Raw genomic sequence first — 14845 nt, 5'->3', positions numbered from 1 at the left:
TATGTGAGGTTTATTCAGGAAAAATAAGTCTAATTTGTTTTTTCAAGTTGCTCTTATGTTTTATTCTGTTAAGTGTCTCCTTAGGTTTGTGTATTCATATGTCTTCTCAAATCTTTCTGAAGTGTATTTCTGAAGTGGACTCTATGACTATGTAGACTTAAAAACAATACATAGAATCATTATCACATTCGTATATAATAAAGTTTTAAAATAAAGTAATGAAATAACTTGATGTTTTAAATACACTTACCCCTTCATCTGCTTGGAAATAGGTATTTTAAAAATAAAAATAAAAATAAATTTCTAAAAACAAGAATTTCTTCCAATTGGATAAGTGACTATTAAGTTTTCTGCACTTGAACTCAAGATTAGACATAAGTGGAGAGATCTCGTCTCAGGCTAATGATACACTGATACTGTACACTTACATATCACAATATATTTTCAAACATTACCAAATCCCATAATGCATACAGGAAAAGCATTACTCTCTCCAATTTTGCCATGAAGAAATAGAGGTCAGAGAAATTAAATGATTTACTAAAAGTTACAGAATGAGGCTGCAAAGAACAGTTATCCTAATTAATGTCTCCTGAAAGCCCACTTCCAAAATATGATCATTCTATCATTTAAAACAAAACTCATGTTCCAAAACCACATATTAATGTCTAATACATGTAATTTTCTTATGATGATAGTTCACAGCAAGACTGAAGTCCAGAGTAATTGAGTATTTTGCCAAAATCTTATAAGTAGAGTATGTAGCATAGTATTTACTGATTTTTTTTTTTTTTTGGTAGAATGAAAGAGAGAGAGAGAGACCATCTAGGTATAATAAATAAATAATTACCAAATAAAACTATTGTTAGTGAAGTGAATAATTAATACCTTCTTCACACCCTCCAGTTCTATAATCTTTAGTATTTACTTTATTCCTTGAACTTTTTACCTCATGATCTAACAGTAGATGCTGCATTTCCAAGCATCGTGACAATATCTGAAGTCAGGAAATGGAGAAGGGGATTGGTAAAGGAAGATGGCAGGAGAGTCAAAGTTCAGAGCTTTCTCCATTTAGTTAGGGAGAAATAGATATTTCCCAGAAACTTCCCTAAGACATCCAGAAAATGATCTAAAGACTTATTTCTAGTACTACAAGGGAGATGTGAAAGGTGAATGTCTTTGTCCTTTTGTGCTGCTATAACAGAATACCTGAGACTAGGCAATTTATAAAGAACAGAATTTATTTTCTCATGGTTATGGAGGTTGGGAAGTTCAAGACCTGGGCATCTAATGAGCAAGCAGGCTCTACCTCCAAGATGGCACCATGAATGCTGTGTCTTCCGGAGAAGAGAAATTTTGTTCCTCACAGGGCAAAAGCGGAAAGACAAAAAGCTCCATCATTCAGTCCTTGACCCGGGCATTAATCCATGGAACTAAACACCTCCCATCATTCCTATCTCCCAACTCTGCTGAAACTGGCCATTAATTCTCCAACACACAAATTTAGGGAAACATATTCAGACTACAGCAGTGAAAACATTTTATAGTCCCAGTTTCATACTGGCAAATAAGCAAGAGACTCAGGTTGGGAATGGTGTCCAGGTTTGGAACTTGTTATTCTCTCTTTGTTGTTGTTGTTATTGTCTATTTGTTTTGGTTTTTTGACAAAGTCTTGCTAAGTTGCCCAGGCTGACCTCAACTCATGATACTCCTGCTCCAGCCTCCTAAGCAGCTGGGATTATAGGAATGTGCCGCTGCATCTGTCTCATTCTTTCTCTTGTTCCTACTGTATCCCTTACATCTTGATGTGAGTTATTTCCTTCTGAGATACTCTTAGCTCTTGGTTAAGAATTTCATTCCTCCACAATGTCTCCTACCTCAGTGACTAAACTCACCTCTATTTGACAGACTCCAGAATTCCCTGACACTTGAGACTTCACATGGACCACCTGGGGCAACAGATTCTCATGTTTCTTCACAGATATTTCACTCAGAGTTTAGAGATACACTTCAAAATTAAATTCCCACAGTACACAATATGGACCCTTAATGGAGAACCTAATGAGATGGTGAAAAGGAGACACTTGAGCTTCTTCAGGAATCCAAACACAGCCAACATCCATTCAAGCTAATATGGACCTAGTGCACTGGTACAAGCATTGCATGAGTGCAAGAGAGCAAAGCTCACACTTTTACAGTCTGCAGGCTGTCCTCACACTCCAATTAGAAAATCTTAGTCAATAATGTCTTCCCATCTGGGCATAGCCTTTCCCCCCAAACTGAACTCATTCTGAGAGTTAGTTCCTCCAGTCACGTTTAAAGTAGACTATAAATATCTCTGTATCACCACACCACAGACCAGTGACCTGCATAAGAGAGACAGGGAGAAGAGCTATTACTGAGAGCTCTGACAGACTGTATAAAATAAGACATTTCCAGAATAATAACCACTGGATATTTGCCAAAGTACTTAGAAGTCAAGTAGACCTCCTTGATTTCATTATTCAGTCAGCAATTATTTAGTGCCTTCTATCTGCTGGGCACTGATTCATAATTGAATTATATCTAATCCCTGCACTTAAAAAGCTTAATCTGATAGAGATATACTTAGATAAAATACTTATTTGATCCTCACCATGACCTTTAACCCTGAGATTTGAGAAGGAGATACTTGGGTAGACTCAGAGAAAGCTGGGAATACGGAACCTTTGGACTTCCCTTGCCAATGGAAGCAGCCTGCCCTCCTAATGTCTTCCAAACTTTGTCTTCTTCTCACTCAGAGATGCTGCAGTAACCTACCTCAGGGAAGTCTTCTTACAAGTGGATACTTATTCTTCTCAAGAGTTACCCCGTTCATGGCATTTTTTTCGAACCTATAACGAGGATTAGATATCAGTGTGCTTCAGGGTGAGAAGTTCAAGGACTTATCTAGGAATAAATAACTCATCCAGTAAAAGAACTACAAGATTTTCTTAATTTACATTAGCTTATTTTGTTAATTAGGGTTGACGTGAACCCACAAAATATGTGTGGAAATAAATTCTAAGAGAATTAGACTTCGGAGAACAGAATATTTATTGATCAAATTTACTGGTATGTGCACATTTATCAGAGCTTCTGAATTTAATGTGTTGGTCGATGTGTCTGCTTGTGACAGTTCTCTTGGCTGGTTGACTAAAACCTGGACTTATCAGTGAGTTAAAATTAATGAGGCTGAGATGCCAGATCATTCCTGGCATAATACAGATAGAGGAGGGATCTAGGGGTTTAAGGAGATAGGAATGTAGAAGTGGATATACCAAACTAAATCATACACACACACACACACACACTTTCCTAGCAGACCCTGAGGACAGTTCTTCCATTAGTGCATTGAGAAACATATTAGTGAAGGAACATAAGCATTTCTACTAAACTCTCTACTCTGCCTTCTGTAGGCCAAGTGCTGTGGTAGAACTAAGTTACCAGCAATTCCATCAGTGACATCATCTCCCTGAGTAGCACAGAAGGAGTGCTTATCCAAGGTGAAGTACACAAGAGACAAAAAATAATAGTAACCACATCTCAGCATGTAAGGATCAGCAATAGTAGCCCACTGATCAGAGGACCCGAGAAATGTGGTAGGTGAAGAGCCCACTAAAGTGTTGATCTACCGAACCTGGTGACCTCAACACCAATGAGCAACTATTTACTGAATGACAACGTGGACTGATACATAGGGGCAGCAGTGGGAAGAAGGTCTCCATGTCATGTTGGAAAAATAACTGAATTTTGAGGTCAAGAGACCTGAGTTTTCATTTCAGCTCTGCCACCTGCTGGTGGCATGCCCATGGACAAATCACTTTGCTTCTCATGCCTGTGATTTTTGACTTAAAAATTGAGAATTTAACCAGATGCTACCTAGCTCTAAATTTCTGCTTCACGAGTCTCTGTATGAAATGAAGTGCTTCTTAGTCCTGTGCATTAAACACTTGAAGTTGCTCTTTCTTAAAAGGAACCTGATCTTTTAAGATTGGTTTGTTTGTATGTCAGTCACTAGCAATCCTCTTTGTCCCCAGCCCTGTGAATGATAGGCATATTTGGGACAAGATGTATGCCTTCTTGCTGTCTTAATCTCAGGTAGGTAGGTAGCTGGGTGCTCCTTCTCATAAATCTCACTGTGGCTCTTGTGATCTTTCTTGGCTGACTTTTTCTGAGCTCAAAATTTGCTTTGGGGACATTTCAGGGACATCATGACTGTATCTCCTCAGTGAGCCCTTCTCCTTCTCGGTTCCCCTTGGAACTGCAAGGGCCTGTGTTTTCTCTGGCTAGAATTTCCATGTGGTGCCTGATCTTTGTTCCTAACACTATAACAGCATGTTCTACTAGCGTTGCACAGGTTGGTATTATAATAATTTACAATTTCGCCCTCCTTTCAAATGATGTATGGAGGATTTCCTGAATGAACAGTGACTGTAATTGCTGAGGATATTGAGCTTTATCAGCCAATTACTGAGCACAGATGATTGCTTTCAAGTATTCCTCGCAGCATACTTGAAATAAAAAGCAACTGGCCCAGTTATGTCAGTGAATTTCATTGCTTCCACCCGTGGGCTTGAGGGGAGAGAAGCAAAAAAACCTTCGCACCAGAGAAGATAAATTCAGCCCGCACAGCCTTTGCTTTCCAATTCCTGTTCCCCATCACCAGCGTTTTTACGGAACCTCCAGGGCTGGCGTGTTCTGCTCTTTTATAATCCATTTCTTTAATGGCAATGTCAGGCTAAGGTCTTAGTAAGGAAGTCTTTCGCTTGTGCTCTTTAAAAGGGCAAAAGCAACAAAATAGTTTTCAGAGAAAGAAGAAAATAAGTAACCCCTTTCTATCATTTCTTTGTTCCCAGTCGGAAGAGTGTGGAGGTTTCTCAGCCTTTACTATCAGTGCTTAACAATTGACTAACTTCGTGTGTTTGCCGAAGGGCTTTTCCTGGTCCTGTGGACGTGGCTTAATCGTTCATCTGTAGTCTGGCTGTAACGACTGTAAGCACGGTGACTGAAATCAGTAGATGCTGAACTTTATTACCAGACAGCCATGCATCATGCTCAGTCAGCTTATCATCTGATCTTAGAACATCCTGGAAAATATGAAACTAGGGGACTCAGAACCAGGGGAGATGAGGAGTGTATGATTAACAGGGAGTTTACCCAGATCCAATCTTCTAAGCCACATATGGCAAGTAAACATTCCTTTATTGGAAATTCAGATATCTACGAGGGGAGCTAAAATGCACAGGAAGTGCAATGAGAGGGGTCTGAAGTATTCACCAGGAGCTCTCCAAGGTCTGTGGTCTTGGAAGTGAGTCTCTAGGAGGCACTTGCGTGGAGGCGAAAGCCTCAAGATGCATGTTACAGCAACTGAGTGTTAGTGAACTGGCTTCAGCAACAGTACGGACTGCAAATCCAGCAGGAGAAGAACATCCTCTGAGTAGCAGGCCTCTCCCTGGTTCCCCCGACTCTTATGGATAGCTTCATGAAACACTAAGGAATGTAATTCTGAAGAGGACCAGATGATAGCCCTATCAGCTGTTTTGGTCTAACCTTATTTTCAAGACATCTGTAGCCTTATGTGAGTTTTCATTGATTTAAGGAAATTCTGCATCTTACCAAAAGGGTCAATAAGAACTGTCCAATTTTGAAAGAATAGTTTAAAAGAAAGTAAGAAATATTTATCTGATGTGGAAGTCTTTTAATCTCACATGTGTGTATGCATAAATACACATTTGCACATCCCACTAATGGACAGATCTCCCATATTCCCGTTGAAGTCAAGCACCTTGAAAAAGCTATACCAGCTGTTTCTGCATCTTCTCTTCCTATCTAGACCTCAGCCAGCCATTTAAGCATCTTCCATCCCACTATCTTTTGAAATTCTTCTGGAAACAGTAACCAAATGTCTCCTAATTGCCTCATACAAAGGCTGTATTTCATGATCATGTCGTAGCCCCCTTAGCAATTGCTCACAGTCTATTATATAATTAAAGAATATGCAAAAGTTTATGAACTCAAGAAATATTAATATACTTATTCACAAATCCACTATTGTCAATCAAACAAACTTTGTCCTGCGGTGGACAACTGGATCTACCTTCTTTATATCAACACAGTGTCTTCACCTCAACTTCAGGCTGTCAACATCTGTAACCAACAGCTCACCTTATATACAACTGGGAGAACCATTCTTCCTACCAACAAGAAAAGAATCAACTCCAAAACTGGCATTATAAATTCAAATAGCATTTACATCTCCCTCTGCATATACAAATATCACCATCCTAAGACCAATCTGCTTTCCAAACTGCTTACACAGTTTTACTCTTAAATATATTGTGCTTTATGGGATTGCCCAATAGATCTCTTAAGGATAGTAACATGCACGATACATATATTTGTTTCTTAACAATGCTGAGAGTGTATCCATTCCTGGCTTCCTCCACAGGGCAGGCTCACAGCTCAGCACATTTTATCTTACACACAATACATTCTTGGCTCGTCTCTGCAGCCCTTTTTATAACCACCATTTCTGTTTTATCTCTGCCTCTTCACCCTATAAGCCACTTTCTTCACATTTTTCACTGCGGACCTCTCCCAGGGGTCAGCCCATACCTGGTTGAAGCCCCAAATCTGCCTCCCAGATTTTTTTATTCTACCTTCTCTTATAGAGCTTAAGGAATCTCCTGAAAATTAGGTCTTTTTCCTTAAAATTTTCTTCACCCAGGGCTTTCACATTTTCTCTCTGGAAAATTTCCTCCAGGCCCTCTCTTCATTGTTCTCTTTTGATTCCCTGTTCCTCTCTTCCTGGTTCCTCTTCTTAATCCTCACTGTTACATAGAGAACCACCGTCCTCTGGCCCCAGTGACATCTGCTCTCCATTATAGAATCAAAATCAAGATTTTTCATATTGTACAGGCAGTATATGCTTATTATGAAGTACAGAAAATGTAGGATAAATATAAATCGAATCGAATACAGTTTTATTGCCCAAGAATGATGCCTATAAATATGGAACCTGATTTACAGACACAGTATCTTTCTTATAAACATAGCATTACTTGGCTTCGATGTGGCAATATATCATGAGCTCACTGAATGTCCATGGAGCCTCCCACATTTCCCAGCCTCCTTACAGCTCTATGGGACCACATGATAGCTTAGTTCTGTGTCACTTCCAGGCTGATGCATCAGATGCAGTGCATGACCCTCTAGCTTTCCCATCTGCAGATGGAAAAAGCTCCCATCGGCTCAGCAGCTTGGGTCTTTGAGTAATTATGTGAAGCACAGGGGCTCCACTTCATTCCTTCCCCCAGACCTACAACGTCTACGAAACTGGAACTCACTGAGACATTCAGCTGGGGCATAAACTTTGGAGACACATCAGAACATGGATGGTATCTTGAGTCATAAGACAAGATGAAGGAGAGTAAGGGAAGAAAAGAGGACTAAGGATCTCGGGGCTAATATTAAGGTCAAGTAAATGTCATAGAAGTCAGAAAGAAGAATAATAAGCAGTGAGGGTAAAGCAGGAAGAAAATCAAGGCAGCAGTGTCCTCAAAGCCAAATGAAGGACACGTATCAGGAAGGAAGGAATTTTAGTACAAAATGCTGCTGATGCACCAGGTAAGATGAAAGTCAAAACCAGTCCATTAGCTCTAGCGGGGTGGAAACCATTAGCTGCCTGGCAAGAGCAGTTTTGTTACAGCTTGGTGGAGCAAAAGCCTGAGCAGAGGGTGGTCAAGAGACAACCGAATGGATTCAGAGGAAGATTGTAAGCAGCATCCTTGTGTAAAGTTTTGTTGCAAAGAAAGAAAATAACTTTTTTTTTTATCTTTAAGATGGGAAAAGCAATAACATGAATTTATACTGATCTGAATTTTTCAATATAGAACAATGAAACTGGTGATGTAAGAGAAAGAGAGGAAAATTCTGATAATGAGGTTTGTGAGTGGGAAAGAGAGAAGGAGACCTAATGAATATGTAATAAATTCCCTTTAGATATGAGTAAATTGTGAATCCGAGGTAGTTGGTGGTACAACAGCATACATGGGAACAGATGCGAGTTTGTGAGTAATAGTTGGGTTGTTGGTCTGGTAATTCTCTTATTGCTTCAATTATCTCAGAAAAACGGGAATTAAGGCCATGAGATGCAGAACGGTGGAGAAGAAGGTGTTGAGGTTTTAGGAGAGAAAAAATCATAACTTTGTCATGGAAGCATGGAGAGCGCTGCATTAGGGAAATAGAGGCTGAGTCTGAAGGAGAGGCGACGCCCAGGGGAGGGTCACGGCCCGGACTCAGAGGCAGCCACGGTTTCGCTCAGTTAGCCAGGTTCACCTGCACAGAAACAAGTGTTGGTAATGGTGTGACCCCACTTGGCAGGGGCGAGAGAGAAGCCATTGTCACCAAACTCTAGTATCAGAAGGAGAACACAAGTATCCAAACCAAATGGGTTACTTTTGTGATATTCCATCATTTTCTCAAAATCAGATGGCTTTTTCTTTGTTTGTTTACTTCAAAGACGAATAAGCAAGACTCAACTATAGGAAACTCACTTGAAACATAATGACTTAGAAAAGGTATTTCTACATGTGTCTGTATTATTTATATATTCTGTTTACAGACACTGATTTTCTCTGTAAGTACTGCTTTAGAATTGTTCAACACATGTGGGTATACTATGTCTTCATTTACATTAAGATCAGCATACTTTCTTGACTTCTTGGGATTTCTTCTTTTAACCCCTAAATTTTAAGAGTAAAATGACAAGAAAAATACATAATGCTAACCCTAATTCAAAACTCTACATATCATGCCTATATGAAGATAAGAAAAGTCAATTTCATGGAAAAAGGAATACCAGAGCTAAAGATGGTCTTTTGAAAATAATGAACAATTCAAATCACCAAAAGTACAGAAGTCATTAACATTTAAAATTCTCATATCAGAGTTTCAAAATACATGAGGCAAAACTAAAAGAACTGCAAAGAGAAACAAAAAAATTGACACTAGTACCCAGAGATTTTAGCAGTCCTCTTTCAAACATTGATAGAACAGTTGAACAGAAAACTACTAAAGTAGAAGTCTTAAAAGTACTAGACACAGGTAGACTATTCCAATCACCAACAGCTGAACATTCTTTTAAAGTGCTGAGAACATATTTACCAACATTAACCATATTTTGAATGATGAGACAATTTTCAATAAACTTGAAAAGGATTCAACTCATAGTAAGTATGTTGTCTGACACTAATGGAATTCAGTTCAGAATAAAATTAAATATCAATAATATAAAAATAACTGAAAAATTCCTAAATATTTTGAAATTATCCCAATTGTAAGTAACCTATGGATTAAAGAAGAAAGTTAAAGGAAAATTAGAAAGTATTCTGAATCTAATAGAAGTGAAAATAGAATATCAAAAGGGGGTTAGGTGTAAAGCAGTCATAAGAGGGAAATTCATTGAGTGCTTATATGAGAAAAAAGTTCTCCAATCAAGGACCCAGCATCCACCGTAAGAATCCAGAATATGAAAGGCAAATGAAATGCAAATTATGTCCTTGGATTTTTCCCAGGAATGAGATATGGGTCTAACATCCCCACATCAATCATTATAAAGGCAAGTATGTCCAATTAGGTCATTCTACTGTTCCAGGGACAGACACAGAGCAATGAGTAAAGCCCTTGTTTCATTTCAGGAGATAATATTTCCATGAAGCAAAAGCATAATGTGCAGTTTGACCTAAAAGATATATATGATTTTCTCAACCCAGATCCTTTTACCATATGATAATAGAAAATCCATTCTGGAACGTAGCATCAGGTGGGTGAGAATCTTAGCTTTGGAATGGTTTTCGTCCTTTCCCGTGTCCTCACAGATATTGTTGTAGAAAACTGGGCTAGCTGCCTCTGGCCAGTTGACCCACTGACCATTTTAAATCAAAATTCACTTATCACCAATTCTAAATCATTTATTTGAATTTCTGTTTCATCCCAAACAGACCAAAATAAGGTCAAGACAGGACCATATTCTATACATATGTTGGTGCCATTAGCATCCCACCCATCACCTGGACAAATAGCAGTCACACAATTTTTTTTTAAGCAACCAAATTGTTTTGTTAAGTTCAGGTAATAGTGTGCTACGCAACAGTCAGGTTGAAACACTAGAGCCAGATGAAGCTGAAAATCCCCAAAACTAAAGCACAAAACAGAAAGCACTAATCCCCTGAAATTTGACAGAAGGCAGAAAAGGTATCTTTTTCTCATAGCTTGAAATAAACCAAGAGGCTGCTGTGATAGTTGACCAGTAGCAAATGTGACCCTTTAGTAGGAGAGACCTAAGAGTCCCCCAGAGCCACTTTCAAACCTATTGCTGTGGCCTTGCTCACCACATTGGTGACAGATTGACCACACAGCTCAGTAACTCGACCATGGTTGGTCATTTGAGCAATCATTTAGCCAATAATCAAAATGCATGGGGGAAGGATCTTCCCGACGCCCTCCGTTACGTGAGAAGTGAGGCCACGGCTAATGAGAGGAGGCAATGCCTGGGGCGGACAAGGCAAGATGAGTTTATTTCCTAATGCAGCTAAGTCTTACCTTTATGGGCATGAACCAAGAGGAATAGAAAATAGAGAGCACATAATTTTGCGATTTTGTAATAAGTTTGAAACTAAACACTAGGAAACCTTGTCAGCCCCTGCTAAGCTGATTCCAATTAAGGCTTCTGGCAGGGTTCCAGCTGTTTTACTCCTCAAATAGCACAGAGCATAACAAGGTTTATGAAGCATTCAAAAGTCAAATACCCTATTAACATAAACATGTAGTGAAATCAACTCTTCTACCAATTTTCAGCTTGCCTTCTTTCTTTCATTTGGGGCGGGCTGTCAGAAGAGGAAGTCCATTTCCTCTGTGAAGGCTTTTGTGTGTCTGCCAGGATGCAAAGCAAGGCCTTGTTCTCATGCAGGGTGGACTAGCCACAAGCCCCGACCTAGGAGACCACATTCCTTAGAAGGAATTCCTTCTGATACTAACTCTGGTACCAAGGCTTGGGCTGTTACTTTCTGTTTCGGTGCTGAATCTGAAGAACAAAGAAAATAAAAAGCCAGTGATGTTGGCTCCCACATGTGGTTTGATTCCTGTGCCCCTCCTGATCTGTTTGAAAATGGATTTGTTAACTCAGACTGCCACCACCAAGATTTAATGTAAAAAGGGGTCATTTCCTTGGCCATGGAAGTCAAATAAGCTCCAAAATTGGAAGGATATAAGCAGGTAAAATGTTTCAAAGGGAAAGAAAAACAAGCAAAAAATTGAAGCAATAAATTTTTGTAGAGGGTGAGCTTAAGAAATAGGAAGAAGGCTATTTTGTCAAAAGCCAGCACCCTTTTTGTCAACCTCCTTAAAAGGCGATAAGTTAAATGGAACTATGTCTCCCTCAGACAGCATCAAAGATATATCTTCCTCTCACCATACAGTTCAAATACTTAGAAGAGGAAACTAACTAGGCAAAAGTAGTATTTTTTTCCTAAAATGACTTACAGAATGGTTCTTTTTTTATAGAACATGAAAATGGATTTTCTAATGAAAATAAAAGATACATATATGTGTACACAGGTGTGGTTTGTAAAAACAACAAATAAATACATGTGGGTGTTTAACATGTTGTAGGGATGTTATAATCATCAAAATATGTGATCAATATTAACTCCTTTGGTTAACAAAAATAAAATGAAAATACAAGTCTGGATTTGTAATGCACTTCAATCAAAATACTAATAAATTTTCATGAAAACTATTGAGAGTATATACAAATAAACACAGAAGAGTAGTTTATGCAATTTACTCAATCATTTGGTATTCTCATTGAAAAAACAAATGAAAACAAAATAATGGTTTTTCTCCTTGTTTCTATACTGAATTTTTTCAGAATACTTAAGTCTTTTAAGAGCCAATTATACATCCCAATGAAATCTATATTCTATAGTCTCATGAATAATGCATTAAATAAATATTCTCAATTCCAACTCTGTACGGGGCAGTTCACTAGAAAGTAAGTATTCCATAGTACTTCAAGACACACATAGATGGGAGAGGGAGACACACACAGATCTCTTCAAATGTGAATAACCACAGCAAATCACATGCAAAGCTCAACAGAGACACTGGAGGTGTGTTCCAAGGTAGTGACAGAGTTGCTTGGTTAGACATGCTAATTTGTCAGTTACACAGCCAGCCCATCTCCATTCTCATTTAAAAATTGAGTGACTTTGTCTAAGTTCCTTCCCTCTAGTATGGTGTTCCTCTCATTGATAAAATGAGGATGACCACACCTACCTCATTGGATACCTTGAGGTTCAAGTGTTTAGTACTCATGAGGGCTTTTAGCATGTTCCCTGGTACTCAGTAAACCTAGTGGATTTTATTGCTTTTTTTTTTTTTTTTTGGTCTATTTTTCATTACTACAATTAAATACTTGAGGCTAGCAACTTTTGAAGAAGGGAGGCTTATTTAGCTCTTAATTTGGGAAGCTCAAAGTCCAACAGCACAATGCCACTTCCCACAAGGAACCCCTTTAAGAGCGAGAGATCACATCACTACCAGATCACCGTTTAGGGGATGGGCTACTCTTATAACAAGTCCATCTCAGGAGAGCTCAGCGCCCCAGTAGAGGTACCCCAATCAATGGATTCCCAAGGCAGCTCCCCCAATAACCTAAGGCCCTCCCACTAGGCTCCACCTCTTAAAAGTCCCAACACCTGTCAACACTAGAGACAAGCTTCCGATACAAACCACATTCAAACCATAGCATTGCTAAAGGGACAGTGGGACTCCTCACAGAGGTGGCTGGGTTCATAGCAAGTCTTAGAGGAGGAGGTGAAGTCATCAGGTAGATAAGAGGAGACTGCAGACAGAGAAGAAAAAGCAAGTAGTCACCCAGAGGTGAGGACTAGGAAGATTGGGACACACTGGAGAACAAAAACGGACACAGATTTGTGTCACTGTGGGAATTGTTAGTCATGGTTGCCACCAGTTGCTGAGCCAACACTGAAATTTTTCCCTCCTATTAAAAATAAAAGAGTGATGAGAAAGTCTCTGACATTGTTTTGTTAATGAAATGTGCTGTTTGGTAGGATACACTATTCCCAGGTCAACACAGTTGTAACTAATTTTTTATTGCTTGTAAAAAATCTATTATTCTCTATGTTCTAATAAAATTTATCTTAATTGTTTTAAGCAGAATCTGGAATAAAGCAGTATTTCCCTATTATATTGAATTTCTTTTGTATTTTTATATGATTAGGCATATAATGACTAGAAAATTATATAATGTTTACCCAGATAACCACACACACACACCCAACTTGGGAAACTGCGTTTAGTAGATTGCATTTCACGTTGAAGGCTCTTGTGGACTCACTGCTATTCCCAGCCCCATTCCTACCCCTGCAGGGCCATGCAGGACAGGGTTACCTCAGCAGGCCTGTGATGCTGAAATTCTGCCCTGCTGTGTCTTCGGGTCTGGCTCTCAGGATGCTCCTGGGACATAAACTCTGAGTTCTTGGTATAAGCTACCTGGTAACAGTGCCTGACTGAGCTTGGAACCAAGTAGTACCAGTTGAAGAGGAAGTTCACATACTGTGATCTATGATGAGACTTGGTTTTATCTGCGTAGTTGAGGTCATTCATGCCAGACCTCAGGCACATATCAAGGATCCAGTGAGCTACCCTGGTTGGCAGTGCTTCACACAGTTATCACACATCACCGATGGGAGAATCAAGGACACACCTGTGACTCCACTGGGAGAGGACTCCAGGAAGCTTGTGCCTGGTTTCTCCTGGTTTCTTCATGTGCCAGGTCTCTGCTGAACTTAATCTGTGTCCTTTATAAAAAAACCATAACCATAAATACAGAAGCTTTTCTGAGTTCCAAGTTTTTGTATAAATCAAGACCAATAATTGTTTCTGGGTACTCCAGAACCCTACCCTGAATTTGGGTTTATCATTTTCATGCATTTATGATAAATATGTTGGTATTCATATAAAATACTATAAAACAGTGACTACTTTAAATATGCATATTGCTATTACTAACAGATTCTTGTATGCTCTGCTTTCATCACGAATGGATATTTTATGAGATTTGCCTAAAATGACACATATATCTCAAGTACTTTCATTTTACATCATATTCTGCATTGTATTCCTTTATTTGATATGTCATCATTTAATTATATTTTCTCTTACTGGTGGGCATTTATGCTGTATGCCACATTTTGTTTTTGCGGCGATACAATAAATGTTTGCATAAGTCTACTTACTCAAGTATGCAAAAATATCTCTAGTACTGTATTTGTTCTAATTTCTTCCAAATGGCTTGTATAAGGTACCTTTGCACCAGTAATACATCAGAGTTCACCTATGCCACATTCTAACCAGTATTTGTACAATCGAACTGGCTTTGCCAAACAGATGGTTATGACATGGCATCTTGCTGTGGTTTAATTCATTCATTTGTCTAATAAGTAGTGAAGACAAGCATCTTTTATGTATTTATTGGCATTATTGTGGGGGTATTTCTGTGAACCACTTTCTCCATAGTGCATATCCCTTCTCCATTTTCTATTTAATTGTTTGTTGCTGTTGTTATTTTGATTTTGAGAAAACACTTCCATGTTCTGCATTTTAATCTTTGCTGGTGGTATGCAGTGAATATTGATCAGCCCTGGTTGCTATAACAAATACCATAGACTGGGTGGTTTAAGCAACAGACATTTATTTCTCAGTTCTGGAGAATGGGAAGTCCAAAACCAAGGTGCTGGCA

The 14845-nt window shown here is 38.9% G+C and overlaps 1 long non-coding RNA gene across 1 annotated transcript in view; it reads right to left on the bottom strand.

Annotated features, from left to right (window-relative positions):
- Positions 1–13620, bottom strand: part of LOC124965814 (uncharacterized) — a 39385-nt gene extending 25765 nt beyond the window's left edge. Inside the window, exons 1-2 of the long non-coding RNA XR_007105234.1 lie at positions 13495–13620; positions 2800–2873 (exon numbers count right to left, since the gene is read on the bottom strand). This is a non-coding gene — a long non-coding RNA (uncharacterized LOC124965814). The remainder of the gene's footprint in view (positions 1–2799; positions 2874–13494) is intronic.
- Between the last annotated feature and the right edge of the window lie 1225 nt (positions 13621–14845).

This window comes from Sciurus carolinensis, chromosome 15 (assembly GCF_902686445.1).
Source record: "Sciurus carolinensis chromosome 15, mSciCar1.2, whole genome shotgun sequence".
Lineage (NCBI taxonomy): Eukaryota > Metazoa > Chordata > Mammalia > Rodentia > Sciuridae > Sciurus > Sciurus carolinensis.
This window is presented reverse-complemented; position numbering and strand designations above follow the sequence as displayed.